The sequence below is a fragment of the Canis lupus genome, chromosome 16, assembly GCF_011100685.1.
Source record: "Canis lupus familiaris isolate Mischka breed German Shepherd chromosome 16, alternate assembly UU_Cfam_GSD_1.0, whole genome shotgun sequence".
Classification (NCBI taxonomy): domain Eukaryota; kingdom Metazoa; phylum Chordata; class Mammalia; order Carnivora; family Canidae; genus Canis; species Canis lupus.
In genome coordinates this window covers 1,345,278-1,367,651 of record NC_049237.1, presented here as the reverse complement: position 1 = coordinate 1,367,651, position 22,374 = coordinate 1,345,278, and the positions used below count along the sequence as shown (strand labels likewise).

The 22,374-nt window shown below is 45.8% G+C and overlaps 1 long non-coding RNA gene, 1 other non-coding gene and 2 pseudogenes across 2 annotated transcripts in view; all 4 read right to left on the bottom strand.

The window, feature by feature from the left end:
- Positions 1-15,067, bottom strand: part of LOC119877086 — an 82,088-nt gene extending 67,021 nt beyond the window's left edge. The window contains exons 1-3 of the long non-coding RNA XR_005371177.1: positions 14,921-15,067; positions 10,111-10,227; positions 6,941-7,017 (exon numbers count right to left, since the gene is read on the bottom strand). This is a non-coding gene — a long non-coding RNA (uncharacterized LOC119877086). The remainder of the gene's footprint in view (positions 1-6,940; positions 7,018-10,110; positions 10,228-14,920) is intronic.
- Positions 1,165-4,853, bottom strand: LOC119877085 (annotated as a pseudogene).
- MIR8793-3 (microRNA mir-8793-3) lies at positions 6,383-6,487 on the bottom strand. Its single transcript, NR_128799.1, has one exon. It is a non-coding gene; the product is annotated as a microRNA mir-8793-3 (primary transcript).
- Positions 15,068-16,510: 1,443 nt separating the features above from the next.
- Positions 16,511-18,630, bottom strand: LOC119877115 (annotated as a pseudogene).
- Positions 18,631-22,374: the final 3,744 nt, after the last annotated feature.

Sequence of the window (22,374 nt, the reverse complement as noted above, 5' to 3'; positions counted from 1 at the left end):
TTAACGGTTATGGCTCAAGGTTTGGTGGGGGCACCATCATTGTCTTGGCATATTTTGCTTACTTTTTGCTATGAAAGGACATAGAAAATTAAGTATGAAGATGATTTACAGATTTCAACTATAAAAGAAAATATCAGTTTTTTAGTCCATAAAATCGAGACACCTACTGATAAAGCATCCTAGGAGGATCATCACTAGAAAAGTCCAATGGGACACACGGAAAACCTTCACGTTAACTACTTCCAAAGACAAAATTATTTTCACACTTTCTAGAGGTATTCAATATTTAATGTTGACGCCTGATGGAAAGGTCTGAAGTACTACAAACGCTCAGACATTGTAGAAAAGGATGTGTACTGCCACGTCTACCATCAATTCTATCTAAATAAGTGCTATTTTATGGTGTTAGTTATTACTGTATATAAAACTATTGAAGACCAAGATTTTTTGGACATATTCTTACAGTTTCCCCAAATGTGTAAGATGGAAATAGGACTTTTTTGAGCATTCATTTTTTTTCCCTCCTGATTCACTAGCACCTCTCAAAAATAAGCTCTAGGGAATCATGAAGTCCACTCGATAATTTCCTACTAAACACCCTAAATTACGTATAAGACCGCCATGTTGATATAGATCTACTCAGATTGTCAAGGAATTATTTAACTTAGATTATGAGCGCTACATTTCCCAGTGCTTCCAGTCTGGGACCTCATTTCTAAGTGTGTGAGTTGGTTCTCCTGTTTCCATAATAACCAATTTAACAATCAGCTTGGCAGTCAACTACTTTAGAGTTACTTTCATTAATGTTAGCTCTCATCTCATTAATACATGAATCGACGGACATTGTGGGACTACTTATTTTTCTAATATACTCGTAAAAGGGCTCTGAATTCAAGGTAACAAACCTTCTCGAAGAATTAGCTCAGGCTCTTTTGTTTAAACTCAATCTTGGGGATCCCTGGGTGGCGCAGCGGTTTGGTGCCTGCCTTTGGCCCAGGGCGTGATCCTGGAGACCCGGGATCGAATCCCATGTCGGGCTGCCAGTGCATGGAGCCTGCTTCTCCCTCTGCCTGTGTCTCTGCCTCTCCCTCTCTCTCTCTCTCTCTGTGACCATCATAAATAAATAAAAAATTAAAAAAAAAATAAACTCAATCTTTTCCTTGTAGAAGCTCAATGTATAGTTTAGAATTTTCTTCCAATACTTTAGGACTCACTTAAACTTCTAGTCCTAATACGACGATTTCCTTTTGTTGCTGCAGGGACCTAGAAATGCAACAAAGTTATGAGCCAGAAGTTTTTCAGTTTTTGAATGTCAGTAAAAACCAAAAAAAAAGGAAACAATTAAGAAATTCCAGGAAGTAAATTGGAATACAAAGTGGTCTTCATTTCACAGGACTCCCTCTATTGTTAATCCTCACGAGAATGAACACAGAAAGGAAGCTACTCCCTTACTGTATAATGAAAATCGTGATTTTGGGAATGCTTTTTCCAAATCAAAAAGCTCTCGAAACTAGTTCTTTCTCTCTCCTCTTTCCTGGTTTTGAGTAAAAGACCCTTCTTAGTAGATGATCTGGTACATAACGAGCACTGCTGGTTGGCTGCACACATACGTACAACAGCATGAACCCAACAAGTAGAACCAAACGTCACTCTCCTTTCATGGCGTTTGTCGTTTCTAATGGCTGAGTAATATTCCATTGTAAGCTGTAAGACCACAGCTTCTTTTGTTGTTGTTGTTGTTTTCTCAACTTTATAGAGGTGGTGGGGGGAGTCAGGGAAGGAAGAGGTGTGGACTTGAAGGTTTTTGATTTTTTAATGCAAAATAATTTATTTTGTGTTTGATACCAGATGAGACGATAAGGGTGATGGTGCTCATGCCCATATGCCGGCTCCAGGTGAAGTGCTCTAGGCTTCGGGCTCACTCTGCTACCTAAGAAGGTCTTTCTCAGCTTCAGCTCTACACAATGCTTGTGACTCAGCGCCTTGCAGGTTTGGGCATTATGTAAACGTTCACAGACTTGCTGAAGGGGATGGTGCCCTCGATGCTGGTTTCCACCTGGGGGGACACTTTGCCACCTTCAATCCAGGGGGATTTTGGAATGCGGGAATTGGAGTTGTAGGCCAGTAGCAGCCTCACTTCCACCTGGCATGGTTCTGTCCAGGCAGTATGGGAGAGGTACACCTGAGTGAAAAGCCGGTGGCGCCCTGGGTGGGCCAGGATTCTGCAAGTCTGCCAGCTTAGGATGAATCATCTGAGCCTGGCCATCTGGATAGAAGACCTGGACCTTCACAGCACTCTCAGGGTCCTGCACATGTTCCAGGGTCGCATCGACATCCAGGGTCACAACCAATCCAGATGTAAACCGCAAAGGGTTGTCTGACTCGCCTGCTGGCTCAATGATGGTGGCTGAAGTGTGTGGATCTGCTCTGGAAGGGGGAGGTGCAAGGAGGTACTCTGCCTCAGCATGGTCTGTAGAATTTTGACCACTTCCACAGGCTTGGATGTCATGAGTCGGGACATAAGGTCAAGAAGTTTGTCCACAAAGCTGTCCTGTAGGTGGGGGCAAATCAGCAATAAAACACCTCTGAAAGAAGTCCACTTCCTGTAAAAAGTTTTCACACATCCCAAATAAGGGGTCAACTCCTCGAGTAGTCCGTGCTGTTACTATAAGTTGCAAAGCTTTGGCCTGCAGCCTCATGTGATGTATAATCACCACCTGTTTCTTCTCCACACAACTGTACATGAACTCCATTTTGTAGGTCTCTTCCATGATCTGTTTTGCTGCTGCGGAGGCCAAGTCACTCTGCTTCAAATATAAAGGGGCAGCCACATTACACAGCTTTCCCTGCAAGGCCTTGATGAGAAGAAGCTGACACCGAAGATAGGTAGCCGAGAAGTCAGCAACTTCTCCAAGTCTTTGCAGATCCTGGATGGTGAACTCCAGCAGCTTCTGGGTTCCCTGAGGGGCCCGGTGCTCTGAAGACTGTACACCCTTTCAGGGCTCTGCTGCAGGAACTGATGGGACGGGTCCTCATGGGGCGCAATACCGGGAGAAACGGCCGATGACACTAGTTTTCTACCTGATAACTTTGAGGCAAGAACAAGATGAGAAAGACTGTCTCGGAGGTAGGCATAATGCCTGAAGGTATGATCTGAGAACAGTGCTGGCATTGTTGGACAGGTTGTAGCAGCATTAAAAATAAGAACCAAAACTGCAATGTAAGCTGGGTCATCCATATCTGGTTCAGCTGTGTCAAAAAATGGATGGGTGCTCAGGAGCTTTGGCACCAAGGGAAGCACCAGGGTTCGATGCCGACTTCCCAGAAACTTCAAGCACTTCCATATAGAGTCCCTATCAGTAGGGTACTTGGTTAAATTTTTCAGCAGCTCCGCCAGTGCGAGATGAATCCCTTCTTTAGTTGAAACATTAGTACAGCATAAAAGTTCGTGAAGAGCCAGCCTCTCGAATATCTCTGGACGAATCCTCTAACACAGCCAGGACACTGCTGATCCTCTCGGAGAGTGATATTATTAGAAATTTTTCTCATACTGTGTATGGACTGCAGACATACTTCCTCAATTTCATCATTAAACATGTCAACCGGGAAATCAGGGCGGCACTTCTCCGCAAAAGAAGGTGAAGATTGGGCCAGCATGCAGAGAGCCTCCACAGCAGCAATGCGGACCTCATACATCTCATCTTCCAATCCAGGAACAAAGGCTCCACAAGCTCCTGACTCAATCAAGTTCACAGCTCCTGTATCTATTTCGTCTTTGGGAGCATCACCTCCCCACTTTCTGCCACTGGAAAACTCTCCTGACCTGTAAAGTTCCTTGGCACGTGCATGTGTAGTGCGTTTTCTCCTGAGATCTGACATGAGCTTCTTGTCGAGCGTCTGCTCCAAGATGTGAAAACTGACTTGTTCCATTGAGCCCAATAGCTTTGCAGCCTGACTCGAACCACCCAGGAGCCATCACTGACCATGGGACAAATTTTTCCAAATGCATCATCAACTAAGCAAATTTCTTCATTAGAAGAAGGAATGGGGACAGTGCTTTCAGGATAGAGCTGACTGACAGCCCAGATAAGTTGGACTGCAGCGCTGCGCACTTGTTCATAGTCATCAGGCAACAATTTACAGGCCTGATTATAAATTGCTTGGTGTAATTTCAGTCCTCTTTCATGAAGCTGCAACATGGCTTTTATAGCCGCTGTTCTGACACGTGGGTCTTGGTCACTGAAGTAATCCCCTATAATCTGGACATCTCTGACAGCTAGGCCTTCTCCATCTTTTGTGACACTTGTCTCCAAAGAGCCAAGATTGACAAGTAATTGCAGGCACTTATTTCTTACACCAGGAGACATATCTGTGAGGTGCTTGCAGGCTACATCAACTAATCCCATCTGGATAGCTTGATTCTCTGGGAGTTTGGTGCCAATTGCAAGCAAGGTGTCCAACAGTTGAGCAAGGACTTGATGAGACTTTTCATTCTGCAGGATGTTAATGGCATCATCCATAATGCAGTCTGGTGAAAATCCTGCAGTCTTTGATAATAAACCCAACAATGATGCAATTTTCAGTCTCACAGATGGATCATTCTCCTTGTAACAATGTTCCAAGAGAATCCTGACTACTACTTCCACACTTTCTGCTTCAACAGGCTTTCTGGCAAACTGGAGTAGATACTGCAAAGCATCCGCTGGGGAGGGAGCTTTACACCGATCTACGTGGAGTGCTGCAGATTTACTTGGTTTTGTCAATTGCAGTTTCTTGGTTGCAATTTCCTCCTGTTGTTGCTGGACCACCTTAGTGAATTCCTCGTACACTCGTTTCTTTAGGTGAGCCGCCATGACTGCCCGCCACACCACAGCTTCTTGACCCATCATCTTTCGATGGACACCGAGGCTCCTTCCACAGTTTGCCTATTGTGGACATTGCTGCTATAAACATTGGGGTGCAGCTGTCCCGGCTATTATGCTGAGTGAAAACAGTCAATCGGAAAAGGACATTATATGGTCTCATTCATTTGGGAAATATAAAAATTAGGGAAAGGGAATAAAGGCAAAGCAGAGAAAATGAGTGAAAGTATCAGTGAGGGTGACAAAACAGGAGACACCTAACTCTGGGAAACAAACAAGGGGTAGTGGAAGGGGAAGTGGGTGGAAGGGGTGGGGTGACTGGGTGATGGGCAATGAGGGGGACTCTTGGCGGGATGAGCACTGGGTGTTGCGCTATATGTGGACAAAGTGAACTCCAATAAAAAATTAAAAATTAAAAAAAAAAGAAAACGGGCCCTTTATGTAAAATAAGCAAACATTTAACTGATGTATTCAGTAGGTCCAATAAATGGAAATGTATGACACTAAAAAAATAAAAAAATAAAAAAAAAAATAAAACACCAGGTAAATCTTCAGGATTCTAAAGAATGTCATTGTTTTTCAAAAGATATCCGAATGATATAAACAGGAACACCACAAGTACAGAAGGAAAAGCTGCTGGAGGCACCGATATGAACAATTTCCCTACTACATTAAATGCCATAGACCATTATGAGAAAGATTTAAATGCATCAGTAAATAAGAATCTTTGTCTTGGACACAGTTATTTTTTTAACATAAGCAAATAGGCAATAATGTATTTCAAATGTGAAAAAGTACCTGTACCCACAGCCACCCTGGAGGAAGACCACGCCAAGGGGCCTGCTATCAGGATCCCCCACATGACGGAGCAGCCACCTGCCTCAGTGGAGTACCGATTTCGGGCACTGAGCAACATTCTAAATGAAATCAAGAGCCCGCCAGAGCTACTACACTGGGGCGAGCTGAAGCTTATGGGCCTGAGCAGTTCGAGCCGGGCATGGCAGTTGGTGCTGAGTGCTTGGCCCGAGCCGAGATGCCAGCTGCTGAGGCCAAGCCAATTTACATGGCAGTCACACCTCTGATTCACTGTCCCGACCTGGAGGAGCCACCTGCACACTTGGCTACCCTGCAAGAAGAGCTCCCCCGGGCACCCACTATCAATGTCCCCGGCATGCCATGCCAAAGGGGTCACCTGCCTCAGTGCAGCAACCAGCTTCGGTCCCTGAGCAACATCATGAACCACGTCAGTAGCCCACCCCAGCTCCGAAGGTGGGGCCTGATGAAGCTTCTGGGCCTGAGGTGATCGAGCTGGGCAGGGCTGTCAGTGCTGAGTGCTTGGCCAGAGCGCAGATGCCAGCTGCTGAGGCCAAGCCAATGCACGAGGTGGTCACGCCTCTGATTCACTCTCTCGACAAGGAGGACCCACCTGCAATCTTGGCCACCCTTGTGGTACATCATGTCCCCGTGCATGCTACACAGGGTCCACCACATGCCGGAGCAGCCACCCAGCTCAGTGGAGCAACTAGTGTCTGCCCCTGTGCAATATCCTGAACCACCTCAACAACCGGCCCCAGCTCCTACCTCGGGGCCTGCTAAAGCTTCAGAGCCAGAGGTGATCGAGCTGGTCACGGCTCGAGCCGAGAAGCCAGCTGCTGAGACCAAACCAATGCACGTGGTGGTAACACCTCTGACTCACTGTTCCGACATGCAAGAGCTACGTGTACCCATGGCCACCCTGGAGGAAGAGCACACCCAGGTGCATGCTATTGGGTTCCCGCACATGCCGGAGCAGCCACCTGCCTCAGTGGAGCGAACGACTCTGGCCACTGAGCTACATCCTGAACCAAATCAAGAGCCCGCCACAGAGACTACAGTGAGGCCAGCTGAAGCTTCTGGAGATGGAATACTTCCAAACTCGTTCTATGAGGCCAGCATCACCTGAAGTCCAGAAGCAGACAAAGACCCCACCCCACCAAAAAGGAGAGTTATAGACCGATGTCCCCGATGAACACGGATGCAAACGTTCTCAACGAGATACGAGCCAATATGATCCAATGGTACATTGAGAAGTTACTCACCGTGACCAGGTGGCATTTATCCCCGGGACGCAAGGCTGGTTCAACACTCAGCAAACACTCTGTGTGACTGATCAGATCTGCAAGAGAAAAAACAAGAACCAGATGATCCTCTCAATAGATGCAGAGAAAGCATTTGACAAAATACGGCATCCATTCCTGATCCAAATGCTTCAGAGTATAGGGATAGAGGGAACGTTCCTCAGCATCTTCAAAGCCATCTACGAAAAGCCCACAGCAAATTATCATTCCCAAGGGGCAAACGCTGGGAGCCTTTCCCCGAAGAAGATCAGGAACGAGACAGGGATGTCCACTCTCACCACTGCTATTCAACATAACACTAGACATCGTAGCTTCAGGAATCAGGCAACAAAAAGAAACAGAAGGCATTCAAATCAGCCTAGAAGAAGTCAAACTCTCCCTCTTCGCAGATGACATGATACCGTACACCTAGAAAACCCAAAAGACTCCACCCCAAGACTGCTAGAACTCATACAGCAAATTCGGCAGTGTGGCAGGGTACAAAATCAATGCCCAGAAATCAGTGGCCTTTCTAGACGCTAACGATGAGACTGAAGAAAGAGAAATTAAGGAGTTAACTCCATTTACGATGGCACCCAAAAGCATGCACTACCTAGGGATAAACCTAACCAAAGAGGTAAAGGATCTCTACCCAAAAAACGACAGAACATGTCTGAAAGAGACTGAGGAAGACACAAAGAGATGGCAAACTATTCCATGCTCATGGATCCGAAGAATGAATATTGGGAAAATGTCCACGTGACCCAGGGCAATTTACACAATTAACAGAATCCCTATCAAAAATACCACGGACTCTCCTCAGAGAGCTGGAACAGATCATCTGAAGATTTGTGTGGAATCAGAAAGGACCCCAAATGGCCACGGGAATAGTAGCCAAGAAGACCACAGCAGGGGGGCAGCACAATGCCGGATTTCAGGTTGCGCTGCAAAGCTGTGCTCAGCAAGACAGTGTGGTACAGGCACAAAAACAGACACATCCATCAATGGAACAGAAGAGGAATCCAGAAGTGGACCCTCAACTTGACAATCAAGACCATATATTCGATCAAGCAGGAGAGACCATCCACTGGAAAAAAGACAAGTCTCTTCCATAAATGCCTCAGGGAACTCCAGACAGCCACATGCAGAGGAGTGAACCTGGACCACTGTCTCACACCAGACACAAAGATAAACTCAAAATTGATGAAAGATGTAAATGTGAGACGAGATTCCGTCAAAACCCTGGGGGAGAACACAGGCAACGCCCTTCCCGAACTTGGCCACAGCAACTTCTTGCAAGATACACCCATGAAGGCCAGAGAAACAAAAGCAGAGATGAACTATTGGGACTTCACCAGGATGAGAAGCTTCCGCACAGCCAAAGAGACACTCAACAAAACCGACGGACAACCTCCAGAATGGGAGCAGCTACGTGCAAATGACCCGTCGGATAAAGGGTCAGCATCCAAGATCTCTAAAGAACCTATTCAACTCCACAGCAGAGAAACCAACCATCCAATCCGGAAATGTGCAAAAGACACCAATGGCAACGGCACAGAGCAAGACGTAGAGGTGGCCGACAAGCCCATGAGAAAGTGCGCCACATCACTGTATTTCCATCAGGGAAATACAGATCAAAACCACAAGGAGATCCCACCTCACAGCGGTGAGAATGGGCAACATTGTCCGGACAGGAAACAAGTGTTGGAGAGGATGTGCAGAAAGGGGAACGCTCGCTTTCAAAATGCAAAACTTTCAGAGGTAGCCGTACTCACCGGATAGGGACCAGGGCGGGGGGCGGGCTCCCGGCCAGGCTGGGGCACTTAGGGAGGGACCTGAGAGCGGGGAGGGGGGAGCGGGGCGGGGGGCTGAAGAAGAGCCAGGGCCTTGGGGGGGCTCCTGGGGCCCAGCAGCCCAGGCCCTCAAGCCACCGCCCCAAGGCCCTGCCCTGACGGTGGACAGTGCCTGCACCCTAACCCCTCTGAGCGCACGCGCAGGGGCTCCGCGGCACCCTCCCTGGGCCCCGGGGCAGGGGCCCCGCACCCTCCCTGAGCCGCCCCGAGGAGACCTGGCCTGACCCGGAGGAGGCCCCGCCGCCACCCCCCTCCGAGAACAGGTCCCACCACTCCTCCCCCGCGCAGCCCTCTGCCCGGCACCCTGGCGGCCCAAAGGGTGTCCGCCGGGCTCGCCACGGGGGCGCCTCCGTGCGGCCCCCGAGGCCCGCTGTCCCCCACGCGGTCCCTCCCAGGCACCCGCCGCGCCACACGCGAGGGCCAGATGCCTCTTGCACAGCCACCCCGGGGCCCCTCACGCCTCCCGGGGCCACGCCGACCTGCGCTCCGGGGGCCGAGGCCTGCAGAGCCGCTGCCGGGAGCCCGCAGCGCTGGGAACCGCGGGCCTGGAGCGGCGGCGCGGCCCCGCAACCTCCTGCCACAGCCATGGTGGGTCGGGTCGGGTCGGGTCGGGTTGGGTCAGGGTCGGGGTCGCCGCCTCTGCGCCCAGCTCCTCCCGCGGCCACGCCCTGGCCCCCTTTGGGTCCGCTTGGCGTCAGGCGCCGGATAGGCTCCGGCCACGCCCCCCCCCCACAGAGGCCCGCCCTCCGCGGAGCCTAGAGGAGACCGGAGACCGCCTCTGCCTCCGCCCCGCCTCCGCCCGCTAGTCTGGTTGGGGCCCTGGGGCGCGAGGCCTTGCCCCCACCCCCCTCACCCCCACCTCCCGCCGGCTCAGTCCCGAGGGACTCCTGCTCAGGGAGGCACGAAGCCTCTCTCGGGCTCTGTGTCTCCCTCCGTGTCTCTTGCTCCCTGCAAAAATAGTTCATTTTGTTTTTAAATCCTGGTATTCCCTTAAAATTGAAACACCAGATAGTTATAAATTTTCAATATCTGCTAGGTAAATGAGCTATTACTCAATGTAGTTTATTACCGTAACAGTTTTCAAATTTCATGGCTGAAAGGAATGCTTTTCAGCCCATTTTCCAGAACTTAAAAGTTTCTAGAGAAGTCTGATAAACTATGTGTTATTAGAGCCATCTAACAGCTTACCCAGGCTTATTTTCACCACCAGCTAAGTAAAATGTCTGTTCTAAAGGTGAATATACTTAATACATTACATAAAGATGATTTTTTTTTATAATATCACAAATGTAAATGTACCTGTTTTGGATCTGATTTCCTGTGAATCTTATGTATTTTGTTTTTTCCATCAGTTTGGTGATTAGTGTATCTATGATCACTTTCTGATTCTGAAAAGCTTCTTCTATAAAATGGTACCTGGAAAGACAAGTAAACAAGCTAATTATTTCAAGCTAATATATCTAAAATGAAGAAAAGCCCCAAAATAGAAACTATTTAAGATATCATTAAAAACAAATAATAATCTTAAAAAACCCTCAAATATATCCCTAGAAGGCAGGTTTTTCATGCTTTCCAAATTATCCCTAAGAAAGAGGGAGTCTTTATGATATATTATTCATGGATACTCTAAATTAATTTGGAAATTTTGGAAAGATAAACATCATGCATGGTTTTAGCATCTTAGGTCACTTGGCCAACCTGGCAAAAAGTAATCACAGATCTATCTAAGCAGATTTATTTATTATTTTACAATTTCATAACTAGGAAACAATGCATTTTTTTTTAATTTTTTTTAAGATTTTATTTATTCATGAGAGACAGAGAGGCAGAGGGAGAAGCAGGCTCCATGCAGGGAGCCTGATGTGGGACTTGATCCTAGAACCCTGGGATCATGACCTGAGAAAGGCAGAGGTTCAACCACTGAGCCACCCAGGTGCCCCTGTAAACATATATTTTAAAGATCACTTTTAAACATCAGGTAGTTGTGCCATCATAGAGGTCACAAATATATGCCTTTGGGAAAAATGGGAAGAGTTAAAAAAAAAAAAACTAAAAACAAAAAAACAAAACAACCTCTTGATGTTATTATGCCTTAAATGCAGTAAGCTTTAAGCAACATAAAATATAGCACTTTAAAAAATTTAACTTGGAAGTGAACATGATAACCCCTGACAAACCATGTAAATAACTCAAGAGTAGCTCCAGGGAAATAGTAATGTAGAAGATAACCAGTTTTATTAATTTTTCATAAAATTCATTACAGTACTTTACATAATGTGGTTTAAAAGTGCAAGGTCACTTAAATCACTAAATAGGGATGCCAGCATTAGAAAAAAAAGGGGAACACAGTTAATTATTCTGTTGGATTTCCTTTGTATATAATGCACTCTTCGGGACTGTGGTACAGTGTAACATTAAATGAAATGGTCAGAATTGTCACTCTTATCTTGTTCCTAAACTCCATCTAAAGACTTTGCATAGCTAAAAACCCTTATTTCTCACATACTCTATAGGACACCAGGTCAAACTATTAGTTCTGTGGAAAAAAATAACAGCAACAGAAACATGACTTTGGACATTTGGGATCACATAAAACGAATAATTGTACACTGAATTTTTACACTATCATCTGGTGGTTTTGGCACTAGGGGGGACATGGTTTTAATTTTTTTGGTATAGCCACTTGCTGTCAGAGCTTCTCGGGTCATTTCTCACATTTTTGCTCCAGAAATCTGTTCACTTGGTTAATATATTAATATACTAAGACTAAACTTGCTTACTTTTCTGTTAAAAATTTGCAACATCACTTTTCTAAAATCCTAGCCTTCTTAAAAACACTAGCTTCCTTACTAAGCTTAACAGCTTTCTATCATCTAATACTTACTTTGTATTCTGTTTATCCCCTTCCCTGACACTTAAAGATTTCAGAGACTCTCTCTATTGCAGGTCCTTAAAATTTCATGTGTTTGAGGTTGATGAGCTTCTTAATAAAAAGATGCTTTAGAGAGGATCCTTTGCCTGTTCCCCAGGAGATACTATGTGGCCTAAATTCAAGACCAAACCTGATGGACTTGTTTATTCTTTTTTATTCAAATGTAATTAACGTAGTGTTATATTAGTTTCAGGTGTACAATTTTATGATCCAACAATTCTATACATCACTCAGTGCTTGATACAGTTAAGTGCAGTCACTTCTCTTTTTTCAATAAAAAGTATTTGCTAAATCATTCTCCTTCAAGGCCTAGAAATATGACCAACTCAGTGGTGATGAGTACCCTTGGCACCCATACTGTGGTCTCCAGATAGATAGCATTTCCAGCTAAAAGGAATCAAAGCCCCTAATATCTTGTGAAAAGAGAAAGGAAGGGAGACAGCAGTGACTAACTGCAATTGTATCAGAATGACTCAGGAATCAATGTGAGGCTCCTTTTGCCAAGATGGCACAATTTGAGCATCAATAAGAACAACTACTACAACACATTTTGGGTTAAAAATCCATTAATTCATAATAACACACACTCACACACACCCACTTGTTAGTCAACCTCTGCAGAATGCTAAGAAACTAGGTTACTACTCTAAAAATCAGCAAATAAAGGAAAAATAAATCAAGTGTCTAATCTACCTTTCCTTTATAACCAAAGAATAAATGAAGGAAACCTTTGGTTTCTCTTCCAGTTAAGAAAAACAGGGGAAATAACAGAATGAGAATGGCACAATTTTCCAAGTGCCTAATATAATATGGGATCATGGCAGTGATAATTAATGGCCACTGACATCAGAAAAAAGAAAGAGAACCCAACTCCTATGCCTCCTGATTGAAGTACACTCAGACATATGGATGAAAGTATTTTTTTAAAAATATTTTATTTATTTATTCATGAAAGACACAGGTAGAGAGAGAGGCAAAGACACAGGCAGAGGGAGAAGCAGGCTCCACGCAGGGAGCCTGACGTGGGACTCGATCCTGGGTCTCCAGGATCACATCCTAGGCTGAAGGTGGCACTAAACCGCTGAGCCACCAGGGCTGCCCAGATGAAAGTATTCTTATACCACCAACCCCTCACCCAATGGAACCTGAAACTAAATCAGTCTCTACATTCTTATTGCCAGTGTACATAAGTGACTTCATGAAGATGGTCAGCAAAATGCAGAATAAGGCTAACTTTACAAGACTAAGACCCAGTTTATCTAACAAATAGGTTAAAAGGGAGGAAAAAGAAAACCAATAAAGTGAAAAGGTAATTTGAGATTAATTAAAATACAGGGTTGAGACGTCAATTGTGTAGACCTTATTGGATCCTTACAAACCACTGTTTTAAAAAAAGAAACCACAACAATTAGATAGGTTATCACTGGATGTTTGATATATTAAGGAATTACTGTAATTTTATTTACATATGAAATTAATGTGGTTATGTTTATAAAACTTATTTTCCCATAGAAAATGACTTATGGGTTAGAGGATATAATGTCTGGGAATAACTTCAACAAAATATAATGTGTGGTGTGGTCAGGGGGAGGATGCTATCAGGTTAAACATAAAACAAGAATTGATGACTACTAAACTAGGTAACCTGTACATGGGAGTCAAGTGAAACTGTCCCTCTCCTGGTAATGCTTAAAATTATCTGTAACAAAAAGGTTTTAAACTTCTTCAGCTACAAACTTTCCTTAGAGCTCCAGTTTGACCATGGATGACATTACCTTAGTCTTACAGGCAAACTCAATCATATTCAAAACCAATTCTCTAACCACTTCTCTGCCCGCTTTCTCTCTGTGAAAAGCACCACCATCCTAGTAATGGGGTTCCTCTCACTTCCACATCCAATCAGGTATATCAAGCCCTGTATGGACTTCTTCCCTTCCTTTCCTTATTGCCACCAGACTAGTTCAGATCTCTCTATCTTTTGCCTAGTGCTTCCTTCATCCCACATTATCATCTCTCCCATCTTCATGGGATATTCCCATGAATATTCCCATGATATTCCCATGAATAATCCCAAAATATTCCTCCAAGTACCCTATTCCTGAACCAGGTTTAACACACTCCCCCTCGCTTATCTATAGCAAACATGTCAATTTGGACTTTGTCTCTAGTTTAATGGATCATAACTTCTTCCTATTATGTTTCTGTGACAAAAACAGAGTAACTAAACTTACCAAAAACTAATATTATAGAGAGGCATAAAGCAGCCTCTTAAATTTGTCCTTCAGATTAGAATCCCTTCTATTCTCTGGGGTATCTGGGTGGCTTAGCAGTTGAGCATCTGCCTTCAGCTCAGGGCGTGCGTGATCCCGGGGTCCTGAGATCAAGTCCCAATTCAGGCTCCCTGCATGGAGCCTGAAGTTCCCTGCTTCTCCCTCTGCCTGTGTCTCTGCTTCTCTCTCTCTCTCTATCTCTCATGAATTAATGAATAAAGTCTTAAAAAAAAAAAAAAGAATATCTTCAATTCTCATCTTATCACCATCAATTCATATTGGATAATAACTACTCTGTTGATTATACTACTTACTTTGAATTTCCTGGACTGAGCATTCACATGCATTACTACAGTTCATCTGATAAAGTGATGTAACTAACAAAGTTTATCTAGTATAATCACATATGAAGCAAAGTGACATGACAATCTGGAAGACAAAAAAGAAAAATCACTGGTATTCACAGGGGAACTTTCAGAGGTCTTAAGTACTTCACACTGTAGCTGACATAATTACATTTTCATTCTTTAAAGCTGGTTTCACAACAATTAGAAAGTTTATTCCCTGCACCAAGCCCTGTTTAAAATATTACATAATTATTGACAGACATAATGGTCAATGTCAAACACCTTTATTTTTTTTTTAATTTTTATTTATTTATGATAGTCACAGAGAGAGAAGAGAGAGAGGCAGAGACATAGGCAGAGGGAGAAGCAGGCTCCGTGCACCGGGAGCCTGATGTGGATTCAATCCCGGGTCTCCAGGATCGCGCCCTGGGCCAAAGGCAGGCGCCAAACCGCTGCGCCACCCAGGGATCCCAAACACCTTTTATTTTAGAGTCTGTCAGGAGTTTAGGACGTCTCAATAGAAGGAGGCAAAACATTTAAGACTTAATTAATACGCTTACCTGATTACACTTTTCTACTGTACTGCTGGGAACCTCAGTAGTGTCCTTCACAAAAAAGTTATCTATGATGTGTCTCTCTGCACATTCTTGGCCGCAAACTGGACATCGAATGACTCCAACTGGGAAAAACAAAATTGCGTTCAAAGTTTTTTTGGTTTGCACAGCATAACGATTTCATTGTTTGTATATAACTGTAAAATGATCATGGCAGTAAGTTAACATCTGCCACCATGCAGTTACAAAAGTTTTTTCCTGTGATAAGAATTTTAAAGATTCACTCTTCTAGCTACTTTTTAAAAAAATTTACATTCAATTTGCCAACATATAGCGTAACACCAGTGCTTATCACATCACATGCCCTCCTTAATGCCTGTGACCCAGTTACCGCATCCCCCCACCCACTTTCCCTTCAGCAAACTTGTTTCCCAGAGTTGAGTCTCTCATGGTTTGTCTTCCTCTATTTTTCCCCCATTCAGTTTCCCTTCCTTCCTTTACAGTCCCTTGCACTATTTCTTTTATTTCACACATAAGTCAAAACATGTGATAACTGTCTTTCTCCAGTTGACTTATTTCACTCAGCATAACACCCTCCAGTTCCTTCCACGAAGACCACAGCTTCTTTTGTTGGTTGTTGTTGTTTTCTTCCTAACTTTATAGAGGTGGGTGGGGGGAGTCAGGGAAGGAAGAGGTGTGGACTTGAAGGTTTTTGATTTTTTAATGCAAAAATAATTTATTTTGTGTTTTGATACCAGATGAGACGATAGGGTGATGGTGCTCATGCCCATATGCCGGCCCAGGTGAAGTGCTCTAGGGCTTCGGCTCACTCTGCTACCTAAAGGCTCTTCTCAGCTTCGCTCTCAACAATGCTTGTGACTCAGCGCCTTGCGGTTTGGGCATTATGTAAAACGTTCACAGACTGCTGAAGGGGATGGTGCCCTCGATGCTGGTTTCCACCTGGGGGGACACTTTGCCACCTTCAAATCCAGGGGATTTTGGAATGCGGGAATTGGAGTTGTAGGCCAGTCAGCCTCACTTCCACCTGGCATGGTTTCTGTCCAGCAGTATGGGAGAGGTACACCTGAGTGAAAAGCCGGTGGCGCCTGGGTGGGCCAGGATCTGCAAGTCTGCCAGTTAGGATGAATCATCTGAGCCTGGCCATGCTGGATAGAAGCCCTGGACCTTCACAGCACTCTCAGGGTCCGGCACATGTTCCAGGGTCGCATCGACATCCGGGTCACAACCAATCCAGATGTAAAACCGCAAAGGGTTTTCTGACTCGCTGCTGGCTCAATGATGGTGGCTGAAGTGTGTGGATCTGCTCTGGAAGGGGGAGGTGCAAGGAGGTACTCTGCCTCACATGGTCTGTAAATTTGACCACTTCCACAGGCTTGGATGTCATGAGTCGGGACATAAGGTCAAGAGTTTGTCCACAAAGCTGTCCTGTAGTGGGGGCAAATCAGCAATAAAACACCTCTAAAGAAGTCCACTTCCTGTAAAAGTTTTCACACATCCAAATAAGGGGTCAACCTCTCGAGTATCTCCGTGCTGTTACTATAAGTTGCAAGCTTTGGCCTGCAGCCTCATGTGATGTTAACACCACCTGTTTCTTCTCCCACACAACTGTACATGAACTCCATTTGTAGTCTCTTCCATGATCTGTTTTGCTGCTGCGGAGGCCAAGTAACTCTGCTTCAAATATAAAGGGGCAGCCACATTACACACTTTCCCTGCAAGGCCTTGATGAGAAGAAGCTGACACCGAATAGGTAGCCGAGAAGTCAGCAACTTCTCCAAGTCTTTGCAGATCCTGGATGGTGAACTCCAGCACTTCTGGGTTCCCTGAGGGGCCCGGTGCTCTGAAGACTGTACACCCTTTCAGGGCCTGCTGCAGGAACTGATGGGACGGGTCCTCATGGGGCGCATACCGGGAGAAACGGCCGATGACCCTAGTTTTCTACCTGATAACTTGAGGCAAGAACAAGATGAGAAAGACTGTCTCGGAGGTAGGCATAATGCCTGAAGGTATGATCTGAGAACATTGCTGGCATTGTTGGACAGGTTGTAGCAGCATTAAAAATAAGAACCAAAACTGCAATGTAAGCTGGGTCATCCATATCTGGTTCATGCTTGTCAAAAAAGTATGGGTGCTCAGGAGCTTTGGCCCCAAGGGAAGCACCAGGGTTCGATGCCGACTTCCCAGAAACTTCAAGCACTTCCAATAGAGTCCCTATCAGTAGGGTACTTGGTTAAATTTTTCAGCACTCCGCCAGTGCGAGATGAATCCCTTCTTTAGTTGAAACATTAGTACAGCATAAAGTTCGTGAAGAGCCAGCCTCTCGAATATCTCTGGACGAATCCTCTAACACAGCCAGGACACTGCTGATCCTCTCGGAGATTGATATTATTAGAAATTTTTTCTCATACTGTGTATGGACTGCAGACATCCTTCCCTCAATTTCATCATTAAACATGTCAACCGGGAAATCAGGGCGGCACTTCTCCGCAAAAGAAGGTGAAGATGGGCCCATGCAGAGAGCCTCCACACAGCAATGCGGACCTCATACATCTCATCTTCCAATCCAGGAAACAAGGTCCACAGCTCCTGACTCAATCAAGTTCACAGCTCCTGTATCTATTTCGTCTTTGGGAGCATCACCTCCCCATTTCTTTCTGCCACGGAAACTCTCCTGACCTGTAAGTTCCTTGGCACGTGCATGTGTAGTGCGTTTTCTTCTCCTGAGATCTGACATGAGCTTCTTGTCGACGTCTGCTCCAAGATGTGAAAACTGACTTGTTTCCATTGAGCCCAAAGCTTTGCAGCCTGACTCGAACCACCCAGGACCATCACTGACCATGGGGACAAATTTTTCCAAATGCATCATCAACTAAGCAAATTTCTTCTTAGAAAAGAATGGGGACAGTGCTTTCAGGATAGAGCTGACTGACACCCAGATAAGTTGGACTGCAGCGCTGCGCACTTGTTCATAGTCATCAGGCAACAATTTACAGGCCTGATTATAAATTGCTTGGTGTAATTCAGTCCTCTTTCATAAGCTGCAACATGGCTTTTATAGCCGCTGTTCTGACACTGGGTCTTGGTCACTGAAGTAATCCCCTATAATCTGGACATCTCTGACAGCTAGGCCTTCCCATCTTTTGTGACACTTGTCTCCAGAGCCAAGATTGACAAGTATTGCAGGCACTTATTTCTTACACACAGGAGACATATCTGTGAGGTGTCTTGCAGGCTACATCAACTAATCCCATCTGAATAGCTTGATTCTCTGGGAGTTTGGTGCCAATTGCAAGCAAGGTGTCCAACAGTTGAGCAAGGACTTGATGACTTTTCATTCTGCAGGATGTTAATGGCATCATCCATAAGGCAGTCTGGTGAAAATCCTGCAGTCTTTGATAATAAACCCAACAAGGATGCTTTTCATCAGTCTCACAGATGGATCATTCTCCTTGTAACAATGTTCCAAGAGAATCCTGACTACTACTTCCACACTTTCTGCTTCACAGGCTTTCTGGCAAACTGGAGTAGATACTGCAAAGCATCCGCTGGGGAGGGAGCTTTACACACGATCTCGTGGAGTGCTCAGATTTACTTGGTTTTGTCAATGTGCAGTTTCTTTGGTTGCAATTTCCTCCTGTTTTTGCTGGACCACCTTAGTGATTCCTCGTACACCGTTTCTTTAGGTGAGCCGCCATGACTGCCCGCCACACCACAGCTTCTTGACCCATCATCTTTCGATGGACACCGAGGCTCCTTCCACAGTTTGCCTATGTGGGACATTGCTGCTATAAACTGGGGTGTGCAGCTGTCCGGCATTATGCTGATGAAAACATCAATCGGAAAAGGACATTATATGGTTCTCATTCATTTGGGAAATAAAAAATTAGGAAAGGGAATAAAGCAAAGAGAGAAAATGAGTGAAAGTATCAGTGAGGGTGACAAACAGGAGACACCTAACTCTGGGAAACAACAAGGGGTAGGGAAGGGGAATTGGGTGGAAGGGTGGGGTGACTGGGTGTGATGGGGCAATGAGGGGGCGCTTGGCGGGATGAGCACTGGGTGTTGCGCTATATGTGGACAAAGTGAACTCCATAAAAAATTAAAATTAAAAAAAAAAGAAACAGGGCCCTTTATGTAAAATAAGCAAACTTTTAACTGATGTTATCAGTAGGTCCAATAAATGGAAATGTATGACACTAAAAAAATAAAAAAAAAATAAAAAAAAAAATAAAACACCAGGTAAATCTTCAGGATTCTAAAGAATGTCATTGTTTTTCAAAAGATATCCGAAGTGATATAAACAGGAACACCACAAGTACAGAAGGAAAAGCTGCTGGAGCAGCCGATATGAACAATTTCCCTACTACATTAAATGCCATAACCATTATGAGAAAATTTAAATGCATCAGTAAATAAGAATCTTGTCTGGACACAGTTTTTTTTTTAACATAAGCAAATAGGCAAATGTATTCAAATGTGAAAAAGTACCTGTACCCACAGCCACCCTGGAGGAAACCACGCCAAGGGGCCTGCTATCAGGATCCCCCACATACGGAGCACACCTGCCTCAGTGGAGTACCGATTTCGGCACTGAGCAACATTCTAAAGAAATCAAGAGCCCGCCAGAGCTACTACACTGGGGCGAGCTGAAGCTTATGGGCCTGAGCAGTTCGAGCCGGGCATGGCAGTTGTGCTGAGTGCTTGGCCCGAGCCGAGATGCCAGCTGCTGAGGCCAAGCCAATTTAATGGCAGTCACACCTCTGATTCACTTGTCCCGACCTGGAGACCACCTGCAACTTGGCTACCCTGCAAAGAGAGCTCCCCCGGGCACCCACTATCAATGTCCCCGGCATGCCATGCCAAAGGGTCCCCTGCCTCAGTGCAGCAACCAGCTTCGGTCCCTGAGCAACATCATGAACCACGTCAGTAGCCCCACCCCAGCTCCGAAGGTGGGGCCGATGAAGCTTCTGGGCTGAGGTGATCGAGCTGGCAGGGCTGTCATGCTGAGTGCTTGCCAGAGCGCAGATGCCCAGCTTGCTGAGGCCAAGCCAATGCACGAGGTGGTTCACGCCTCTGATTCACTCTCTCGACAAGGAGGACCCACCTGCATCTTGGCCACCCTTGTGGTACATCATGTCCCCGTGCATGCTACACAGGGTCCACCACATGCCGAGCACCCACCCAGCTCAGTGGAGCAACTAGTGTCTGCCCCTGTGCAATATCCTGAACCACCTCAACAACCGGCCCCAGCTCCTACCTCGGGGCCTGCTAAAGCTTCAGAGCCAGAGGTGATCGAGCTGGTCACGGCTCGAGCCGGAAGCCAGCTGCTGAGACCAAACCAATGCACGTGGTGGTAACCCCTCTGACTCACTGTTCCGACATGCAAGAGCTACGTGTACCCATGGCCACCCTGGAGGAAGAGCACACCCCAGGTGCATGTATTGGGTTCCCGCACATGCCGGAGCAGCCACCTGCCTCAGTGGAGCGAACGACTCTGGCCACTGAGCTACATCCTGAACCAAATCAAGAGCCCGCCACAGAGACTACATTGAGGCCAGCTGAAGCTTCTGAGATGGAATACTTCCAACTCGTTCTATGAGGCCAGCATCACCTGAAGTCCAGAAGCAGACAAAGACCCCCACCCCACCAAAAGGAGAGTTATAGACCATGTCCCCGATGAACACGGATGCAAACGTTCTCAACGAGATACGAGCCAATATGATCCAATGGTACATTGAGAAGTTACTCACCGTGACCAGGTGGCATTATCCCCGGACGCAAGGCTGTTTCAACACTCACAAACACTCTGTGTGACTGATCAGATCGCAAGAGAAAAAACAAGACCCAGATGATCCTCTCAATAGATGCAGAGAAAGCATTTGACAAAATACGGCATCCATTCCTGATCCAATTGCTTCAGAGTAAGGGATAGAGGGAACGTTCCTCAGCATCTTCAAAGCCATCTACGAAAAGCCCACAGCAAATTATCATTCCCAAGGGGCAAACGCTGGGAGCCTTTCCCCGAAGAAGATCAGGAACGGAACAGGGATGTCCCACTCTCACACTGCTATTCACATAACACTAGACATCGTAGCTTCAGGAATCAGGCAACAAAAGAAACAGAAGGCATTCAAACAGCCTAGAAGAAGTCAAACTCTCCCTCTTCGCTGATATGACTGATACCGTACACCCTAGAAAACCCAAAAGACTCCACCCCAAGACTGCTAGAACTCATACAGCAAATTCGGCAGTGTGGCAGGGTACAAAATCAATGCCCAAAATCAGTGCCTTTCTAGACGCTAACGATGAGACTGAAGAAAGAGAAATTAAGGAGTTAACTCCATTTACGATGGCACCCAAAAGCATGCACTACCTAGGGATAACTAACCAAAGAGGTAAAGGATCTCTACCCAAAAAACGACAGAACATGTCTGAAAGAGACTGGGAACACAAAGAGATGGCAAACTATTCCATGCTCATGGATCCGAGATACCAGTGACCAGGGGCAATTTACACAATTAACAGAATCCCTATCAAAATACCACGGACTCTCCTCAGAGAGCTGGAACAGATCATCTGAAGATTTGTGTGGAATCAGAAAGGACCCCAAATGGCCACGGGAAAGTAGCCAAGAGACCACAGCAGGGGGGAGCACAATGCCGGATTTCAGGTTGCGCTGCAAAGCTGTGCTCAGCAAGACAGTGTGGTACAGGCACAAAAACAGACACATCCATCAATGGAACAGAAGAGGAATCCAGAAGTGGACCCTCAACTTGACAATCAAGACCATAATTCGATCAAGCAGGAGAGACCATCAACTGGAAAAAAGACAGTCTCTTCCATAATGCCTCAGGAACTCAGACAGCCACATGCAGAGGAGTGAACCTGGACCACTGTCTCACACCAGACACAAAGATAAACTCAAAAATTGATGAAAGATTATAATGTGAGACGAGATTCCGTCAAAACCCTGGGGGAGACCACAGGCAACCCCTTCCCGAACTTGGCCACAGCAACCTTCTTGCAAGAACACCCATGAAGGCCAGAGAAACAAAAGCAGAGATGACATTGGGACTTCACCAGGATGAGAAGCTTCCGCACACGCCAAAGAGACACTCAACAAAACCGCGGACAACCTCCAGAATGGGAGCAGCTACGTGCAAATGACCCGTCGGATAAAGGGTCAGCATCCAAGATCTCTAAAGAACCTATTCAACTCCACAGCAGAGAAACCAACCATCCAATCCGGAATGTGCACAAAGACACCAATGGCAACGGCCACAGAGCAGACGTAGAGGTGGCCGACAAGCCCATGAGAAAGTGCGCCACATCACTGTATTTCCATCAGGGAAATACAGATCAAACCACAAGGAGATCCCACCTCACAGCGGTGAGAATGGGCAACATTGTCCGGACAGAAACAAGTGTTGGAGAGGATG